Here is a 21,739-nt window from a genome sequence, read left to right as displayed (position 1 = left end):
CTCCTGGAATGTAAGTTATGTGACTCTGTCTAGTATCCTGTAAGTGAAGGTATGCACTGTTATACCATGTACTCATGGCTTTACCCTGTTTTCTCCCAATCTCTGAAATATCCTTTCATTGTTTATATCCTTGGAGGCGCCATTTGTAATGAACAATCTGAACCAACTGTGTTGGTGCTCTTTTCTCTTTCTGCATGTATTAGTGGAAAATGATTATGCTGTTCTGTACCAATCCTAGAGCGTTTTTTGTGTTGTTTGTAAAAAATGGGAAAAATCTTCAATTAAAATATATTTTTTAAAAGTGGAAGAGGGGTTTTAAGTTTGTACATGTAAGCAGTTGCCAGGTGGAGAGTTGGGAGGCTGCGGAATATCGAGCTGGAAACTCCCCTAACGAGACACCACTATAATAGGTTATAATGTGCATGTTAGTTTAAGAAAACAATGCGTGTGCTGGTGTCCATGGCGGACAAGCAAAGGTATAAATGGTGTTAACTCGTCCGCCTTTACTGAGGATATGAAACTTTTTGTGGCACTGCTGTGCAGTCCTAGGATTGAGTGAACTGGCAGTTAGTGCCAGTGACACCTCAATCCAGGCATCACAAATGTCTGTTTGATACCCACACTGAGGTGTCTGTTGTTGCTTCGATACCACAGCTCCTGCCACCTCCACTTACCCTCCTGGAAGACTTGGAGGTTTGAGTGAGTTCTCCTTCCTCTCTGGCACGGTGCCATGCATTTATGTCATCTGGATCTAGATAATGCTTGTCTGATCATAACTCTACACAGGTAATAAAAATTGTGATAATCTGCAGTGAAGTATTTTACTAGTGAAAAGGTCAGGCTTGACAGCAGTTTCCAGATAGGCCAGCTGCTCATGTCCATTCTACACCAGCGTGGGTGTAAACAAGCAGATGTGAGAAAGCTTGGGTACAACCAACTTCAGTGGTTGCAATTTTTGAAAAGTAATTTTGGGAAAATTCTAGGCCTAACTCTTTTTGAGGAACTATTAGTAAAAATAACACCAACTTCCAGCAAGTGGAATTCCCCTTAGGGCAGTCTGCTATAGTCACTAAGCTATTTGAAATAACAACAGCTGATCACAGTCAGAAAGGGGCAGAGCCAAAAATTCTTCTTGCGTCAAGGAGACTCATTCAGGTGTGGAACCTCCTGTTTCAGATGCAGCACACAATTTATAAATGACTAAAATTCATGAAAATCACAGAAAACAGAACTACTTTCTGATGCCAGATACAAATTATATTTGAACTGAGTCAAGAGTTTCTGTAACTAGTTACTAGTACTGTAAGGCTCAATGGAAATTGAAAGACAACATTTACAACAGCAATATAAAATTTCCAGTGTGGTGTGATATGTTGTAACATTGGATAATGCACCATCTTTAAAACATAGGCTCACACTAATTTGTGGTATTTGTTGCCGTTTGTTTTGAAGTAACACAAAGCATTCAGGAAGGTGTGTTTTTAAAAAGAATTCTATGTATGATGATTAGGGTTAGATTTTACATTTTATAAATGTTTTTTTTCTATTTTAGTAAAACCACTGACGTGGTTTAACTTGTGAAACATTTGTGTAGTTTTGCTTTCGCTTCAGATCCCTGGATCTATCGAGCTTCATAGGTATTTTATAAATCATAATTTTGAATCATTGTTTCTGCTTTCTCACATTCTTTTTCCCTCTACTGACTTTTCTCTCCCCACACGCCCCCCCCCCCCACCCATCCCCTCTCTTCCCTGCCAGACATTGGGGGTTATTTTAGGCTGGTAATTTGCCATCATCCACCCACTGTGCAACCTGCCTGATTCTTATCCCATTGATTTTGATACAAACAGCATCCACCATTTGGCCGGTAAAACACAATTCCCCACAGATGCCGTCAGACCTGCTGAGATTTTCCAGCATTTTCTGTTTTTGTTTCAGATTCCAGCATCTGCAGTATTTTGCTGTTACCTTAGTGTTTAAAACACAATTCCCATTTCTACAAACTTAAAAGTTAAGATGCAAATTACTCATACCCAGTCTATAATGGCAGTCTTTAAATATATATGTGTTCTCTTGACCTCATTTCATTCTCCCTATTCCACATACCTGAAATAGCTGGGACAGAGATGGACACACCTCTACAGTGACTTGTGCCAAGACTACTCTGAAACCAGCTGCAAGAAGTCTGCAGACTTGTCCTGGATTGAATCTCACTCTGACTTTCTCACCTATATCTGTGCCCATCCCCTCTCAGGAACTCACTCATCATAGGGACAAAATTAAAACTCTTGTCAACTAATCCTTTACTACTGAAATTCCAACCTGTTCAAAATGTTCGTCGAGCTGTTAATTTGGCCAACTTAACTTCGAAGACAAAGCCTGATAGCTTTGTACGGCCTTAGTTTAGGAGTGGGCCAATTCTGACAGTTATTCATTATTTCAGGTCTGACTGTAGGCATGCTAATGGCACTTCTGTTATGAATGATTGGCAAATCATTACTCAGTGAAGATTCATAGCACCACCTCAATTAGTGTGCAAAATACTACCTGCAAAATAAACCTTGTGGCAATGACACATCTGAAGACGTCAAACATTAGGCAGGATAAATGCCTGGGAGTTAACTCATCATGTTTAGAACCTAGTGTAAGGTTGGGCTGAAAACAAATATTTGAACCACAGATATCTTTAAAAGAAAAATAAGGTGACTGGAGAACAAGGGATGACCTGTTCCACTGGAACTGTTTCAAAGTTATTTTAAGAATCTATATTAAAAGTTACCAGTCAAATATACCAAACCCTTCATAACAAAAACACACAAGGATAGTTTTGCAAGATGATAGAATGACCATGGAACCTCGATCTTTTGATTGGGCTGCCCCAGTGTCAGCAAACAACGTGGAAAATAATCTAACAAAAGCCCCCCCCCCCATTAAAGGAGTACATGTAATAGAAAAAAATCATTAAAAACTAAAGGAAATTTGTCAGCTGAAGTAAGAATTCTATTATCTGGCTCAGCCAAATTAACCAGCCTCTCTGGAGGACTGAGGCTTGTAGAAGGCCTTGAGTGGACTGGCAGATACTGCCTGCTCCTTCTCCACAACTACCCTGGTGTAGGGATATCCAACACAGAAGGCAGGCAGTTGGACCAAACTCCTCCAATCTTGACTTATGGATGGCTACCTGGTTAGACCCAGTAGCAGACCCTGAGGAGGCCCCTCCCCTGTACCAGGTAGCCAAAAGATCAGAAGCATGGGACTGAAGCTAAGATCAGCCCCCTCAAATAGTAGGGGTGCTCCTTCCAACAACCCAGGGGAACAGAACTTTTAAATTTTGCCCTGCAGCACCATTCTGCATAGGGGAGTTGAGAACTGAGTCAGAAAGGGAATGAAGCATTAAACAAAGTAATTAAACCTTTATCAGACATTGGAGGGACTATTGTTTTCTGCTTGAAGTACTGAATTCATTAATTCAATATCCTTAGCATCCCAGTTCAGTACAGTCATGAGAGTCATGGGGCGGCACGGTAGCACAGTGGTTAACACTGCTGCTTCACAGCTCCAGGGTCCTGGGTTCGATTCCCGGCTCGGGTCACTGTCTGTGTGGAGTTTGCACATTCTCCTCGTGTGTGCGTGGGTTTCCTCCGGGTGCTCCGGTTTCCTCTCACAGTCCAAAGATGTGCGGGTTAGGTTGATTGGCCAGGTTAAAAATTGCCCCTTAGTGTCCTGGGATGCGTAGGTTAGAGGGATTAGGGGGTAAATATGTGGGGGTAGGGATTGTGGTCGGTGCAGACTCGATGGGCCGAATGGCCTCTTTCTGCACTGTAGGGTTTCTATGATTCTTCTATGATAACCATTAGCATACTTTAGGAGAGATGAGATACTGTCAGTGTTCTCCCACTATGTTGAGTTAGCAGTGCCACCAAAGGAAACCATCAAAAGCCTCCTGATTTTATACAGAAACCTGTGTTTTGATCATCAAAACACAGTCAGGAGATCAGGACTGTGGAAAGAGGAGAGTATTAGAAAACTGGTGGGGGTCAGAGAGAGGTGACCGAGACTAAAGGGATGGGGATCTGATGGGGACTTGAGGGGCAAAATGGGGAATGTCAAGTTGATTGGGGCTTGTTGGGGGTGGGAAAAGAGAGTTTGGGAGAATGCAATGGGGTGGCATGGAGCCAGGCCTTTCCTGCAGAGACAGAAACAGCAGCAGCAACATTTGATTGGGAGCAGCACGGAGGGAGGGACTGCCAGTGGTGGAGTGAGAGGAAGATCAGAACTTCACTCCAGATCAATATTGAAAGATTATTGCAACTTTTTTGGCCATTTATGTATTATTTATCTAAACCAAAACAAGATTAAACTGGTTTCATAATAAAAACCAAAAATTCTGGGTATACTCAACTGGCAGCTTCTGTGGAGAAAGAAACAGAGTTAATGTTACGCGTCATATGGACTCAAAACATTAACTCTGTTTCTCGAACCACAGATGCTGCCAGACCTGTTGAGTTCATCCACCATTTTCCTTTTTTTCAGATTTCCAGCATCTGCAATATTTTATTTTTAAATTCATTTCAGTCGGATACTTGACTTCCATATGGCATGCAATCTCTTTTGTCTTGTAAAGATTTCATAATTAGGTCTGGGCTGGGCGAATGGGAAACAAGGGGATGGAGATGGAATATGCACTGTGTGGGGGTAATTGCACATCAAATTTAATGCCCACCCTCAAGCTGAGTTTGGAGATCAGGGGGCTTTTAACTGGACAGGGTGGACTCTGCCATCTTCCTATCGTTTCCCTGATGAATTGAGTGGATGAGAATGCTCATGAACAGCCTTCATGGCCTGCCGCTAATTGAAACCTTTAAGTGGGCAATTAATGTGAAAGACAATTCTGAGATTAAAAGTTCCCAGGCTGAGAAAGGAGAAGAACATAAGTAAACCATTGGGAGGTAAGAATCATATTGGAATGGTTCCACGGAAATTAAATGTCTACTTAATGCACAGCAGAAGGTGCAGTGAAATGTGTTTTTAGTTGTGTTAAAAGAAAGGGGAGAATGTTCTGTTTTGTGGTTTAAAGTATAAGTGGCCTACAAAGTTAATGTTTAGTCAACAGTGCTTTTAGTCTTTAATTACAGTAAAAGTCATAAAACATGAAATCTTGTCATGTTATCCTTTCCATTATTAACTGGAAGGTTAAACTACTTTTTAAAAGTTAACGATCTCTACAGAAATTGTAACAATGTCTTTGAATCATAGAATCCTAAAGTGCAGAAGGAGGCCATTCGGCCCATGAAATCTGCACCGACCACAATCCTATCCAGGTCCTATCCCCATACCCCTATGCGTAAGGGACAATTTACCATGCCCAATCCACCTAACCCGCACATCTTTGGAGTGTGGGAGGAAACTGGAATACCCGGAGGAAACCCACTGAGGCACGGGGAAAATGTGCAAATTCCACACAGCCACAGACATGCTGAAATTATTTTTGACAAGCAATGTGCCCAGACACCCAGCTTTGCTGAGACAGTCCTGGTTTTTCATTAAATGTCTGAGTGTCCAGACAGATATCTTCATTTTGTTCATACATCCCTGTTTTCATCTCTTTCATTACACAAATCAAATCAGAGATTTCCATCCTTTGCATCAGCTTGGCATCATCATTTCTTTGCTTCCTCTCGGGTCCTCCCCCCTTTACCCTGCCCCTTGTGTTCCATTTACCATTAGCAAATCCTAAAAAACCTCTCACACTGCGTTGTGCTGCACCTTGGGAATTGGAATTACTGCCCACTAGCTGAGCATTAAGTGACTGCACTGGGATGTTCCCATATTGAGAGAAATCCTTCTCTTTGGCAGCCACAGCTGGGCGGAAGCAGCCTCTGGATGACAACAGAAGATTGACAGCGATGTCCACCAAACGCAAGCTACACTTGAAGAGATAGTCCTGCTGTAAACTGACACCAAGCTCAAAATAAAGGCCTTCTGATTTCCAAGCATAAAGTACTATTTCTTTTCACCGTGCACTTCAACTCATTGCAATCAGGGAATAGTGTCAGAAATGCTTTACTAAAAGAAAGTGGGATAACTGGAATAATTTAGGGAAATGTAAGGTGTGGGGTGCAAATCTCACTCACACAATATTGGCAGGTCTGAAGTGATAAGTCATGGTCGAGCGCTAGCTGTTATTTCCTGGTTGCAATTAATTATAGTGTTTGGTGAAAAGGATTTGCGTTTTAGACTGGGAAAATAGCAGAGTTTTATTTTTGCCTCGGTGTCAGTTTATCCACCATGGAAGGACTAGCAAAGAAAACCCCAAACATGGTACATCTAACTGGCTATACTGCATTCCCCCAGTTAAGTTTTGATATAAATAACTTCTCATTACTGGGGGTATTCCCACCACATGACACATTTCATCTCACACACACTTGTTTTTCCAGAATAGGAACATACTGTTTATTGTAATCTCCCCTCCAATTTTCTGCTGACTGTGCCAGTTCGCCCTTTTGCTGGCCTGCCTCTGGCTGGCATGTCCATTGCTGGTGCACAATTCTACTGGCTCAGCCCGTTTCTCCCCATCAATTCACTTTACACATGAACATGTGAAAATAGGCATTGTTGACAAGCTTATTGCCTGGTATGAGTGTTATTTGGGGGTTGGGGAGGGGGCGGGGTGGGGGCAAAAAGTGAGCATGCTGTTGTGATGCCCTTGCAGGTATTTGGATGGTGGCATGACACCCATCAGTAAACCAAGAACCAGAGCTGAGGAAGGTGGCAGGTAAGTTTGACTGACCAAACTGACCAAAAGATCACAAACTTTCCTGCTTTCGGAAACAAAACTCTTCCATATCTGAGGTTTGTTTGTTAGTTTGAAATCCAGCTTCTGGTTGAAAATATTTATTATTAGAAGACATTGTGCAGTTAAGTTAGATTAATTTTTAAGTGTTAAGTTTTATTGTTAGAAGACACAGTTAAGTTAGAGTAGAGGATTCCGGGATCTTGTAACAAATGAAGCCTTGGTTCTGTTTTTTTAAGAGAATGAGGCAGAGGTAACATTGAAACAGAAGTCTGGTTTAGAACTGCTGTCTTTAATAATTGGGTGTCTAAATAGAGTTGCCAACTCTTTTTGGACATATTATGGGAAATGTCATGACATTAGCTTCTACCTTCAATTGCCACCCCCCAGACTCCTGCCATTGGCCGTTCATCATGAAGCCCCATCTTCCTAAGGCTTTTCAACGTGACCTGGTTTTAACTTCTGAATGGTCACTGTACCCATTGAGCCTGCACAATCCAGCCCGCTGAAAGTAAATAACTCATCAGAATGTAATGTTCCAAATCCTTCTGTTAACAACTGTGCCTCCACCTCTCCAAAATGAACACTTGCATGAAAGAGGTTTTCAGGATTCTTGGACAATGGCAGGCAGAGAAAAGTAACTTTGCAGTTTACTGATTTGTGGACTTATCTGGTAGTCTTATTTCTGTTCCTGCCATTTCCCCTTTCCTAATAGTTTCAACATTGCTGCTTTTTTCAATAAAACTTGTGACTATAGTATTTCAGGGAACATGGTGCTTTCTTTAGGCATTCCCCTTTTAACGTCATGAAGAGAATCAACAGCAACAATGTAGGCAAGCCAGGCACATGGACAGAGCCATTTACACATAACAACTTTGCAGTGCTTGAGAAGGATACACTTTTTGTAAAAGAATATCTGAGTTATGATGCCTCCTCTCCATCGACCTGCAGTAGATCTCACTGCAAAAGGCAATGTGGCAATGAATCTCTATGTGGCTCATTTCCTTTTGTTGGCATCAGGGAACATTTGCAATATCAGCAAATTGGCTGTCCATTGCTGTGTAGATCAAGTCACCGGTGTATTGTTTGTATGAGCAGCTAAGTTCATATTCTTTCCTGTAAGTAGCTGCTCAATTTTACAGAGTGGCAGGATTTTGCCAGGTGCAAGGCAAACACATGTCACCACACCTGCCCCTTTCAAAAACACAATAAACTTTCTTAACAGGGTGATGTATCATTCCCTCAAGGTGTAGTGTGCAATGTAAGCCACCTCAAAATACGAATGAAATGCTAGAAACAGAAATAAGACTACCAAATGAGTCCACAAATCAATAAGCTGCAAAGTTACTTTTCTCCATCTGCTATTGCCCAGGAATCCCAAAAACTTATTTTATGCAAGTGTTCATTTGGATGGTTCAGTCTGTAATCCCACCACTGGCCAACAATAGGCAGCTGATTGGTAATCATGTAATAGGAACTCTCTGCAGCACTGGTTGATAACAATGATTTGGATCCTGAGGACCAGCCAATCCATCGTGCCACCAGGGTTGCCATTGAACAGACAATAAGGATTCTGAAAACATACCTCAGGTGCCTGAATACATCTGGGCCACACTTTGTAGAGTCCTCTTAGGTTTTCTTGCATTGTTTTGTTTTGGTCAGCTACGTGCTGCACATTTTGCTACTGACACAGACTGCTGAGTCCACTTCAGGATAGTCAAGGTCAGCAGGCCTTGACTGGTGGAGAGTTCACAAGAGAACCCTTTGCCACCTTCCAGACATCCAAAGGCAGAGCTTGTAAGAATCACCTTGAATTGTGTCCACTATCTTTATGAATTATTCATACGCTGTTGCTCCTTTCTATTGCACAAACACCAATGCCAACAGTTCAGATCTATTTAGCTATAAATCGATCTGTATATTTTGTTAGTGCAAACAATTCCTTAACTGACAAAATGTGTGCATTACTTCCTATCACTCCATCTCCCATTAATACTTATGATTGTGTACCTTTTTAAACTTGCCTTTTGGTTCCATGTCAGTGCTGCTTCAGTGGCAGGAGTTCCGAGCTGTCAAACTGATGCTGCCCAGTTGATGACTTAGGGGAAGTCAGGTGACCTTTAGTCCAACGAGCCAAGGTTCGCGTTCTGGTCCGAGATCAACCTGATTCAGGCAGCATGGTGGCACAGTGGTTAGCACTGCTGTCTCAGTGGCATGGACTGGATTCAATTCCGGCATTGGGTGACTGTCTGTGTGGAGTTTGCACGTTCTCCCCATGTCTACGTGGGTTTCCTCTGGGTGCTGCGGTTTCCTCCCACAGTCAAAGATGTGCGGGTTAGGTGGATTGGCCATGCTAAATTTCCCCTGGGGTGGGGGGGGAGGGGGGTGGTGGTGGAGCATGGGGGGTGGCGTTGGCAGAGTAAATATGTGGGGTTACACGGAAAGGGCCTGGGTGGAATTGTTGTCACTGTAGGCTCGATGAGCCGAATGGCCTACTTCTGCAGTGCAGGGACTTTATGATTCTGGCTGTTCTCTCCCACATGAACAGACATCTGAGGAAGTTGGGAGTGTATACATGTGGCTCTGTCCTGAGCGTATAAACCTTCCAGTCAGCATGGGGCACCAGTACTGCTATGTAAGCAAGGCAAATTAAAAGGTATCAACCAAATAGCTAAAGAGAAAATGTTCCGCACTGTGGTGTTTTAAAGAGTTAATGGCCGCTGATGCTGCCAGCATGCCAAAGGCTAGAGCTGCCTTAGGTTCTCTGATGACGATATTCTGCTGCAGATCCTACCCGAGCTTCCACATGCTCCTAGGTTGATTGTGCACACTCTGCTTATCAAGTATACTCACTATTGTTAAGATAAGCAGAACAGCAATTCAAAAAGTTCCACAAGTAACAAGTGAGATGAGTTAATCATTTTTTTTCTGGCTCTGGTCAGGTCACTGAACTTTCTGCTCTCCTTTGGTAAGACTGACAGAAGGGGCCTCAGTCAAACATCTCATTCAGATGACAGCACATCGAACAATAGCACATTCCCTCAATTCTGCCCAGTTTCTGTGCTCATGATATAAGAGCTCGAACACATAGTCTTCTGACTTCCAAGCAACTGAACAAACCTAATATGTAATATCGTCATGCACCTCTCTGACAGAGTTTGTAATTCCTGTCAGTCTAGTTTTCTTGGCAGTGAAACAAGTGGGAATGCTAAATTGTTCCTAATTTGTTGTTGGAGTACTTGTACATTTTTCTAGTTTATTCCAATTCTTGATGGCGTTTGATTATCACAATGGTGAAGAAAAAGAGGTTTGATCTAGGATTCTATGGAGGATATGTTTTGATTTATGAGATGGTTAATTAGTCCGAGGCTGTAGAATTGTTTTTCTACCTTGTCTTTGGTACTATAAGAATGGGTGGGTCGGTAGGAAAGGAAAATTTATCCATTTTTTCTTGCAATATCTGGGAAGACGGATAAATCACCCAGTAGTATAAGACTATTATTAGATTTGGCTTTGCAAACATACTAAATTAACTACTCAAACCTGTTTCAATCAGGTGAAGAGGGGTAAAATTGCTCCACTGTTTTCCCTCTCCTTGTTTGATTGCAACAGGCTTTTCTTTTGAAAAAGGTTATGCTTGCCAATTCAGTGAAAGTCTAAGGAGGCAACCTTATGAAAAAATTCTAAGTCCAGAAGGAGCGTGAAATCGGGAGAGTTTCAGATTTGTTTTTTCGGCAAGTCCAAACGTCGAATCTTATGCACTTAATGCATGAAAAATGTTAAAAACCGTTTCTTGCCTCTAGGGAGAATGGGCAGGGCTTAAATTGCCAGAAAGCCAGCTGATAGTCACAGAGGGTGCAGAAAGACCTATCAAAGCCTCTGCTGCTTTCAGCTAGACTCCTTGGCCTAAAGCAGGCCTCCCCCACAGCTACCATGGGGAGACGTGACCTATCACGAGCACCCCCCACCTGGAAAGATCGACCCCTGTCCGCTCCGTCTGTAAAGATCAACACCCACCCCCCACCCGGAAAGATCAACCCTGCCTCCCTCCCACCTGGATTGGTCCCCCTCCCTCCCTCCCCCACCAATCACCGTTGCAGAGTGGCAGCGTTCTCCCCTCCCTTCCCCACCAATCGCAAATGTACAGTGCACAGCAGGCCCCCACCCTCCATCCACCGATCAGCCCGCCTCCAGTCTGCCTCCCCAGTTGGCCCTCCTCCCTAAGGACCCACCCCCTTGGCATTGCCCAATGCCTAGTGGGCAGTGCCAAGGTGCCCAGTGGGCAGTGCCAAGGTGTCAGGCTGGCACTGCCCAAGGGATATCCCCCTTGTTCCCAACCTCCCAGGGGGGCCTCATTGGCTTCTGGATCTTCTGGCGAGGCCATCATGTCTGTTGGTGATTCTTACCATAGAGATCCTCCCCTGGCAAGGCCAGAAAGGCAAGTGAGCCCAGGCAATTGGACCTGGGCTTGCTAATCACGTCAAAATTATATTAAAATTAAATCTAATAATTTATCCAGCCTCACACTGGAAATTGGTGTGAGGCTGATGGAGCCGAATAATTGGTGCTGGTAAGATCGCGAGAGGTGAGAAATTGGCCTTGAATCTGATTTCTTGGCTCTCTCATGATCTTACCAGCTCACCCTACCCATCGGCCGGCAGGGCGCAATATTAACTGTTTACATGCTTTTTTTTTCATGGGATGTGGGCATTGGTGGCAAGGCCAGCATTTGTTGCCCATCCCTAACTGCCCTTGAACTAAGTGGCTGACTAGACCTTTTAGAGGGCAGTTAAATGTCAAGCACATTGTTGTGGATATGGAGTCACATGTAGGCCAGACCGAATAAGGGTGGCAGATTTCCTTCCCCAAAGGATATTAGTGAACCAGATGGGTTTTTATGACAATTGATAATAGTTTCATTGTCACTGTAAATTAGGCTAGCTTTATATTCCAGATTTATTAATGTAACAATTGAATCTAAATTGGTGGGATTTGAACCCGAGCCCCCCTCCGCCTTTAGATTATTAAGTCAGTGACTTTACCATGATGCCACCACCTCCTCCCAACTGGGTTGATGTCAACATGGCTGAAGATTATAGATGGACAATTGATCAGTTCTTCTAAAGATAGCAGCATGGGGTTTATTTCTTCTTTAGAATCTCTGTCTGGGACACATAGAACATCAAAAGACAGCAGATTGAGTTAGAAACTTGCAAGTTAACTGGAAAGAGAGATTGACACGGGCTCTTGTTTCTTCAATGCCTCATGTGCTGGTCTGCAGCGAAAACAGGTGCTTACACACACACCAAAGAGTTAGCTGGCTACTTTCAAATTTTGTTTGTTCACAGGATGTTGGTGGCTAGGCCACCATTAATTGCCCATCCCTAATTGCCCTTGGATTGAGTGATTTGTTACACTATTTCATAAGAGAACTTAAGCGTCAACCACATTGCTGTACATCTGGAATCACATGTAGGCCAGACCAGGTAAGGACGGCAGATTTCATTCCATAAAGGACATGTGAACCAGGTGAGTTTTTACAATGATCGACAATGATTTCATGGTCATTATTTGATTTTTAATTCCAGAGTTTTATTGAATCCAATTTTCACCATCTGCTATGGTGGGATTCAAACCTAGGTCCCTAGAGCATGATCCTGAGTCTCTGGAATACTAGTCCAGTGACAATACCCCTATGAACTATGATCTGTAGCTTTGCACACACTCAGTTTGATAGTGCCATTTTTTCATTATGACATTGGGAGGGATTTTCCACCCCCTACCTCATTTTCCAGCAGCAAAGGCGGCTCACCATTGGCCTGTAGGATATTCCGATGTCAGTGGTGTTTTGCATTGTTTGTCAGCCGCAGTGCCAGGGAACCTGGGGGTCAGGGGGAGGGAGGGCCACCATTGGTGGGACTGGACTTTCCTCTAGCGGAAAGGGCTGGAAAATTCAGCCCATTGTATTTGTACATATGATGAATGCATATTCCATTCTTCATTCAAAATTGATCTATTTAGCCATTATAACCCGGCCTCCTGCAGGTCACGTTAAAAAATATCTCTTCAATCATGCCTTGGAGGCCACTGCTTAGGAATCACTACAACCTCTTATAAAATGCTTTGAAATATACCTTTACGAACAAGAAGTATAATTTATTGTGAAGATAGCTAATAAATATATTCCTGTTTTCAAGTAAGCACTTGTTATCATAATGCATTATATCTGCAACAGACAATTGTTGTGGTTGGTAAGAAGCTTTTGACCTCCACAAGAAAGGCTTCATTATCAAGGAATAAAATGTTCCAGGATATTAAGTCCATGGTTTCACCTTCTGGTTGTACTTAGTTACAACATCATCAAGATAGTATACAGACCTGCCTATTACACAGAAATCCATGAATCCAGAGCTGATTTCCACTTAATTAATAACATGGGAATTCCAGATGCGGCAAAGCTTTTTCCACCTCCTAAAGTAAGTCACTGTGACCCTTTGCTCATATCCAGCTATTATATTTGGTTGTTAAATGTTGGATAATAAAATCTGTGCTCAAGATATCTTGGTTTTTGAGTTAAAATCAGGTCTAGAGTGCCTGCACTTCTGATCATCTGAAACTTGGATATATAGGCAGAGATAGAATTACCTATGGTTGCCAGAGAACTATGTTGTTGGAGACTGTGCCAAGAAGGACTGTTAAAGAGTTATGATTTATACTAACATCTGCTCTGGGGCTAAGGCTAAGCTCCACTGCAGGCATACCACAGACGTAATGGACATCAAAATGATTTCAGCTGAATTTTTACAACTCCAATTTGTTCCATTGTATTTGAAATAGAACTAAAACCACAGAGGACATCAGCAACAGTAGTCAATCTTCAGCATGCAGAGCTATTGAGCAGTGACGTGCAGTGTTGACCAAAGCAGAACATTTCATTCCATTGCAATGCCAGGAGTCTGGCCCCAAAGGATCTAGATACAGTGCCAGAAGAGGTTCAAGGTCAGTGACTGCATCTGCTGTGCCATATCGTTGCAATTGCACCAGCAAATGGTGCTTCATGCACCACACCAGCATTCATCAGCTGCAATTTCCCCGCAATCAAAACTCATGCCCAGCATTCATTTGCTCCACCTCACCCTCACACTAACCACTGTCACAATCCTCACACACACATAGCACATTCCACATACTGCCAGTTACTCAGCAATGAAAGACACATCACTCTCAAACATTGCAATGCACTGACCATCTGTCGTCATACAGCGTTATCCATTTAATTCTGTTATTAGGGACCCAGGGGAGACGATTGCTGCATTCATGGCAAGGCAAGGCAATTAGCGGAGCAGTGCAAATTTGGGTCATCACTGAGTGATATGCTGCAAGACAGGTATATATTTTCAATATAAGTGATGCCAGTTTCCAAGAAGTCTTGAGAAAACATCAAAATGAATTAGGCAAGATACAGGGCGTCAAAGCTAAAATCTATATAAACTTGGATTCAACATCCAAATTTTACAGGGCTCACCCAGTGCCATATGCCTTGCATGAAAGAGTTGAAGCACAAGGGAGGGGAGGGCAGGGCAGGGGGATGGTTGATGCCGGTAATGATTGTTTGGAGGGAGGAGGGGGAAGGAATGCCCACGATGATGGGGTGGGGAATGGTTGATGCTGGCGATGGTTGTGGGGGGAGTGGGGTGGTGGTTGATATTGGTGATGGTCACAAAGAGGATGGGAAGGGGATGCCAGCAATGAGGTGGGGGGCGGTGAGGATGGTTGATGCCACTAATGACCGTGGGGCCCCTTTAAAGATGGTGCCCCAATCTAAGTGGAGCCTGTTCCTCTTTCTAAGGGATCCAACTTGCCAGAGTGACAGCGTAAAACACATCCACTCTTTTTTTCAGACTAAGAGTCTCAAAATCTGGAGCGAAAACAGTGGAGCTGGAGAGCTTCACATCAATTTTCTCACCAGAACTGACACTTTGCCACTTTCTGGTAAGATCGCCCCACAATAACTGTTCATAATTTTTGGAGAATCCCATTGGTTTGTGTTTCCTTCAATGCCTCAAACACAAACTCACCAGTCATTCAGGTAGACCTGATAAACTATATTGTGAGTTATTTTCTGTTTCATCAATGACTTTCCCCCCATCAAAAGGTCAGAAGTGGGGATGCTTGCACAATGTTCAGCACTATTCGTGACTCCTCAGATACTGAAGCTGTCCATGTTCAAATGCAACAAGATCTGGACAATATCCAGGCTTGGGCTGACAAGTGGCAAATAAAATTTGTCCCACACTAATTCCAGGCAATGGCCATCACCAATGAGAGACAATCTAACCACCGCCCCTTGACATTCAATGGTGTAACCATCACTGAATCCCCTACTGTCAACATGCTTGGGGTTACCATCGGCCAGAAACTCAACTGGACTCGTCACATAAACACAGTGGCTACAAGAGCAAGTCAGAAGCTAGGGATATTGCAGCAAGTAACTCACATCCTGACTGCCCAAAACCTGTCCACATCTAAAGGCACAAAGTCAAGAGTGTGATGGAATTCTCCCCACTTGTCTGTATAGGTGCAGCTCCAACAACACTCAATAAGCTTGACACTATTCAGGCCAAAACAGCTCGCTTGATTGGCACCACATCCACAAACATCCACTATCTCCACCACTGACGCTCAGTAGCAGCAGTGTGTACTATCTGCAAGATGCACTGCAGAAATTCACCAAAGATCCTTAGACAGCACCTTCCAAACCCATGACCACTTCCATTTAGAAGGACAAAGGCAACAGATACATGGGAACGCCACCACTTGCAAATTCCCCTCCAAGCCAGTCACATTCTGGCTTGAAAATATCCCACTTCTTCACAGTCGCTGGGTCAAAATTCTGGAATTCCTTCCCTGACAGCATTATGGGTCAAACCACAGCATCCACAGCACTTGGACTGCAGCATTTCAAGAAAGCAGCTCACCACCATCTTCTCAAGGACAACTAGGGATTGGCAGTAAATGCTGGCCAGTCAGTGACACTCAATAACAAAAATAGTATATATATGATGTTGCGATCTCTTACTAGTATGCCTTGTTTGATGAACTAACACATTCCAACTGTGTCACATGACAGATGACATCACATCCTGTCTGATGAAGGTCACAGATTATGTACCCACTTAAAGACAGCTACAACACCATCCTATATATTTAATATCATCCAAAATTACATTACGTAAAATCATTTTTATTAAATTTCAAATAAAAATAGTTTGTTGAAGGCAGTATACAATTCATTGCCAAATGCACTTACTGTAAGCACAGCTACGTCCAAGGAAAACAATGGTTTGTTTTCTAGGCATTTGGAGATCCTTGATCATTATGTATGACCTCTCATCGTTAACAATAAATCAATTACATTCTTAGCACAAGAAAAGATTGTTTGGTTTTTCCTGTCTGTATTGAGTTTCTACCAATCCTATTTATCCCCAGTGCCCTTTTAATATTCTTCTTTAAGTAATTAACCAATGCCTTTGAGTACTGTAATGTATTTAGCATCAATCACTACTTGTGGCATTCCCCATTCAAAATGCGTGAAATTCTTTTAATTGCTATTTAAATGTATCTAGGGTTTGTATTAAAGTTGTGGTCACTTGTCTTTAATTTAATATTAGTCAATGAAAATAATCCATCTAATGTTACATTGCATTATTAAAACAATAATTTCTTTCATAATCCTCACCATACTACTTTTATTTAATATTGTATACTGTAGTCTTTATGTAATTAAATTATTTGGCATAAAAGGATAAAATGGCAAGAAATAATTATCTATATAAAACTGGATGTTTTTCACAGCAATATTTCAGTCACTATCCTGAGGGGTTTGTACAAAAGAAGTACAATTTTTAACCAAGAGTCCTGTAATGCATAGGACAGCACTTATAAATTATTATACTAAAGGAATAAACACTGTGATAACAGAGCTTGGAAAAGATTTTGCTACCAGCATATTCATTGTTCATACAGAAACATCCTGAATTGTTATTTGAAATAATAATTCAAATGTTATCAAACTATACAAGCTATTGAACATGGGATCAACTCAAATTCACCATTATCGCCTGGATTTCCCTCTCATTGTTAAATATATGAAACTGATGTAGAAGTGTTTTTATTTGGTGTAAAAGTGACCAGCAATTCAAATTTGCTTTCTTACTCATGTACATTGAATTAATGATGCATTAATGCAGAACTAATTAATTCATTACATAAATTATCTCCAACTTTATGTCTTCCAGGCTGCCATTTTTATCACTGTTGAGCTGATGAGGTCATCCATAGACTGCTCTTAATATCACACCACTGAAATGTATCCATTAAATGCCCCATCACCTTTTCTTCACACGCCTTAACAAAATGAGATTCCATCTACCGTGATAGGGCCTGGGTGGGATTGTTGTCGATGCAGGCTTGACGGGCCGAATAGCCTCCCTCTGCGCTGTAGGGATTCTATGATTCTAGGATCTGCTTTTATGCAAAGTTCAGCATAGGGGCAATTGCTGAAGTCAAAACTATTTTGAGGGGCTCACTTTCAACTCTGTCACCACATGTTAATCAGCAGTCAACATATTTACCAGACAATGGCCATAGAGATTTGACTTAAACAATAAGTTGGACCAATGGTGGAATATGACAGTGGGGTGCAGGTCCAGTCCCCTTTGTTACTCATTTCTAAATAAATGGGATGAATATTCATCAGGTTCTGCAACGGGCAAGCAATTCATTCTGGTAGATTACTGCCCGGGCTGTGAAGATGAGAAACAATAACCCCTATTAAAAAATTAGATCCTCAGCTGTCATTTATCAACTATAGAAATTATAATTATAATAATTAATCCTGACTGACACTGAAGTGTTAATAGGAAATACTACTTTTCTGTTATTTGTACGAGGATCCTTTTGTGTTTTAATGAATTCAGTGGATACTGTAGATTATTGCTCAAAGTTTTAATGTATTCCACTACTTGGACTTCTCTAACTTTAACAAGAATAGCATCCCACCCTACTTCTGCCAAAATGATATAGCAACCTGAAGACATTGAAGAAACTTAATCTCTAACTTTCAATACTAGAAGCCGGACAAGGGCCTGCAGCAACATATTTCTTACAGTGTAATGATTGGTCTACATAACCTTTCAGCTGACTGCCGCACACATTCACCTTGCTGTCAATGCAAAAGCTTTAATTGTCTGGGTTCGATATGTCTGCCTGCAGAGAGCAAAGTTAAACCTGTATATATAACTCACTATCACATGTATACATACTAAATGATCAGAGTAACCCCCTCATACTGATCCTGGTACAAAGTCATCTTCAGTGAAATAAATCAACATTTTATTACATTTTCTAATGTTGAGAAGTTTTAAGCAAACAGAGATAGGATAGGATATCTTTGTTTGAGCAATGCAGAGTTAACAGATCTCAGGTCAGATGGCAGTTGTGGTGCTAGTGTTCCTGGATTTCTAGGTTGTGATTTTACCGGCTCACTCCGCCCATCGAGGTCAGCCTCTCACCAGAAATGGATGAGAGGCTGAATAAATTATGTTGATTTATTGAGATGCTGATTTAAATGGCATTAGCGAGCCCAGTGCTCAATGGTCTGGGCTCACTTGCCTTTATGGCCTCGTCGGGAGAGGTTCTCCCCAGTGAGGAAAACACCTGCGTCCCATGAATGGGGAACAGTCGTGTTGGCCTCACCGGTAGAACTGGAGGCCATTGAGGTTCCCCTCCCCCGCAGGAGGTGCGATCAGGCGGGGGAGTTTGTTAAGGCTGCCTACAGCAGCAGGGGCCTGACAGCTCTCTCTCTGCCTGTCAGATCTCTGCTGTTAGAATTGCACATGTGCAGAATCAGCGATCTGCACATGCACAATAGCTCCCTATGCAGTTGCTATTGCGCATGTGCAGAATCAGAGGTCTGCACATGCGTAATAGTTTCCTCTGCAGAATGACTGGTGAATTAAGCCCAGCCCACTGCCTGCAGCAGCTAGAAACGGTCTAGATCATTTTTCCATGCACTAAGATTGGGCATGAAAACTCACCCAAAAAAACGGATCTGCAACTCTCCTATTTTCATGCTAGCTGGACACTTCGAATCATTTTCATAAAATTCCACCCAAAGAGTTGACTAGAGTTTTACAGCATAAAGAGTGGCCCTTTGGCCCACTGTGTCTGCACTGACCATTAAGCACCTATCTATTCTAATTTCATTGTCCATCACTTGGTCCATAGCCCTGTATGCTATGGCATTTCAAGTGCTCATTTAAATGCTTCTTAAATGTTGTGAGGGTTCCTGCCTCTAGCATCCTTTCAGGCAGTGAGTTCCAGATTCTCACCACCCTCTGGATGAAATCGTTTTTCTTCAGTCCCCTCTAAATCCCCTTACCTTAAATCTATGCCCCCTAGTTATTGACCCCTCTACTAAAGGGAAAAGTTTCTTCTTATCTATGGTTCTTCATAATTTTGTACACCTCAATCTCGTTCCCCCCTCCCCCAGCCTTCTCTGCTCTAAGGAAGCCAAACACAGCCTAACCAGCCTCTCTTCATATCTGAAACATACCAGCCCAGGCAACATCCTGGTGAATATCCTCTGCACTCTTTTTGATTTGCTTTTGTAGTAACATTACAAATACAGGTGTGTAGAGAGACCAATTAAAATTTTACACATAAGTTGCAACATGAAGCCTCACTCAATGTAAGCAGAGGTTAGAGAATCAGGACAGCAATGTTGTATCCTTAACTCCAACTAGTGCCTACCATGTCCCTCGCTGGGCAGCCACACACACACACACACACACACACAAAAGGTAACAACACTGCATCGTGGAAATCTCACCAAAATCCAGTCTGAATAATGTCTGTGCAGAATCACTAAACTGCAAAATATTGACTTCTTTGCATTCCTAGTACCCTATTCACCTTGTGCAGAAGTTAAATTTACAGTTTAGGAGGTGGATATTTTGTCCGTTGTATCTATGCTGGCTCTTTGCTGGAACAACACTAAACTAATCACACTGCCCTGCTGTCTGAGCATAACCTTGTATCATTATCTTTTTCAAATATTTATCCAATTTTTCCTCAAATGGTGCAATGATCTGCCTTAGCCTCACAATGTGGGAAAGCATTCTGTGTTCCAACAACTCTCTTGGGTAACTCTCTCCTCAGCTCTGAGTAAAGGAACTTAGTGCCTGTTGCGAACAGCAGAAGGGACATGCTGTCTGACGCGATTGCCAATCTTTGGGAGGTATGGCCTATGTACCTAGCATCACACTGACACTGAAATTCATATACCACATTACTTATTTATATTACAAGCAGAACATCATTTGACTTGACTTCAATGTCTTATTAGTGGCAAATACCACTCAGGTTGCTACTGCATAGTAACAGCACGAAACAACTAGTTTCACCTGTTGCTCAAGTTTTTGAGATACCTTACCCTTTTCAGGGTAATCTGAGGTAGACTATGCACTTTCCAGGACTGAAAGTGCATAGTCTACCACAGGAGAGGTAGATTATAGGGGAGGTGATGGCCTAGTGGTATTATCGCTCGACTATTAATCCAGAAACTCAGCTCATGTTCTGGGTTTGGAGCTGCCATGGCAGATGGTGGAATTTAAAAATTCAGTAAAAAATATCAGGAATTAAGCGTCTACTGATGACCATGAAACCCTGTCGATTGTCGGGAAAAACCCATCTGGCTCACTAATGTCCTTTAGGGAAGGAAATCTGCCGTCCTTACCTGGTCTGGCCTACATGTGACTCCAGGGCCACAGCCAATATAATTGACTCTCAACTGCCCTTGGGCAACTAGGGATGGGCAATAAATGCTGGCCAGCCAGCGACACCCAGGTCCCACGAATGAAAGAAAAGTGACCATCTTAGGCTTGTTTGCATGACATAAAATGCAAAATGGTAAACGTGCAAGATACAGACCATAGCCAGCCAGTCTGTGCTTGCAAAACTTAAAACACAGTATCCAACATTAAATGTGATGCTGTGATAGGACAACATTTGCTAAGGGTGCTAAGAATTATGCTGACAACCAATTTAAGATTGTCAGTCAGGCTCACAGTGTGGTGCATTTCTGTGCATTGGAAGTTACATACATTAATCCACAGGACTCTGTTCTTTGTAGACAGACCGAACATATGCATACATTGTGCCTGTTTCAGCTATACAAAATAAATAACAGCCATTCACTGGTTCATTTCTCAGGGCAATGCCTTGATCAATTTGAATTGGTCAATCAAGCTACCTGCTTTAAATTTCAGAAATGCTTGGCAGTTAACTGTCAGTCACCATCAGCTAGTGCATTCTCCATGGCAATGCCTCTACCAATCAGAGTCCACTTGCAAACCAATCAGCACTCTCTTCTCAGACAGTATGCATTTGTTGATTTCCCTTACACTGTGTCACTGTGAATGTCCTATTGAGTGCAAGCTGAAAAGTTTTGACAAAAAGTCTCTTCTTTCAGCAATACTTAAGTTCTGTACAACCAAATGACTAATTTTAAACTGATGGCCTTTAAATATTGAAATGGTTTTTCCCTATGCACTATCAGAACCCATCATGATTTTAAAAACTTATATTAAATCTTCTCAAAAGCTTTACTCTATTCCAGTGAAAGTAGTCCCAGTATCTCAAATCTCTACTTTGAATTATAGTTTCCCATTCCAGGCATCTTCCTGGTGAACCTACATTGCGCATTCTCTAATCCTCATTGCATTTTCTATAAATCAGTGTCCCAAAACTGCAGGGAGTGCTCTGAACTGTGGCCTGATCAAAGTTTTGTAGAAATGCATCATTATTTCTTTACTCTTGTACCCTATGCTTCTATATGTAAAACGACAGTGGTGAGACAGACATTACTAATAATCTAAACTG

Source organism: Mustelus asterias, unplaced genomic scaffold, assembly GCF_964213995.1.
Source record: "Mustelus asterias unplaced genomic scaffold, sMusAst1.hap1.1 HAP1_SCAFFOLD_1337, whole genome shotgun sequence".
In the NCBI taxonomy this organism is placed as follows: domain Eukaryota; kingdom Metazoa; phylum Chordata; class Chondrichthyes; order Carcharhiniformes; family Triakidae; genus Mustelus; species Mustelus asterias.
This window is presented reverse-complemented; position numbering follows the sequence as displayed.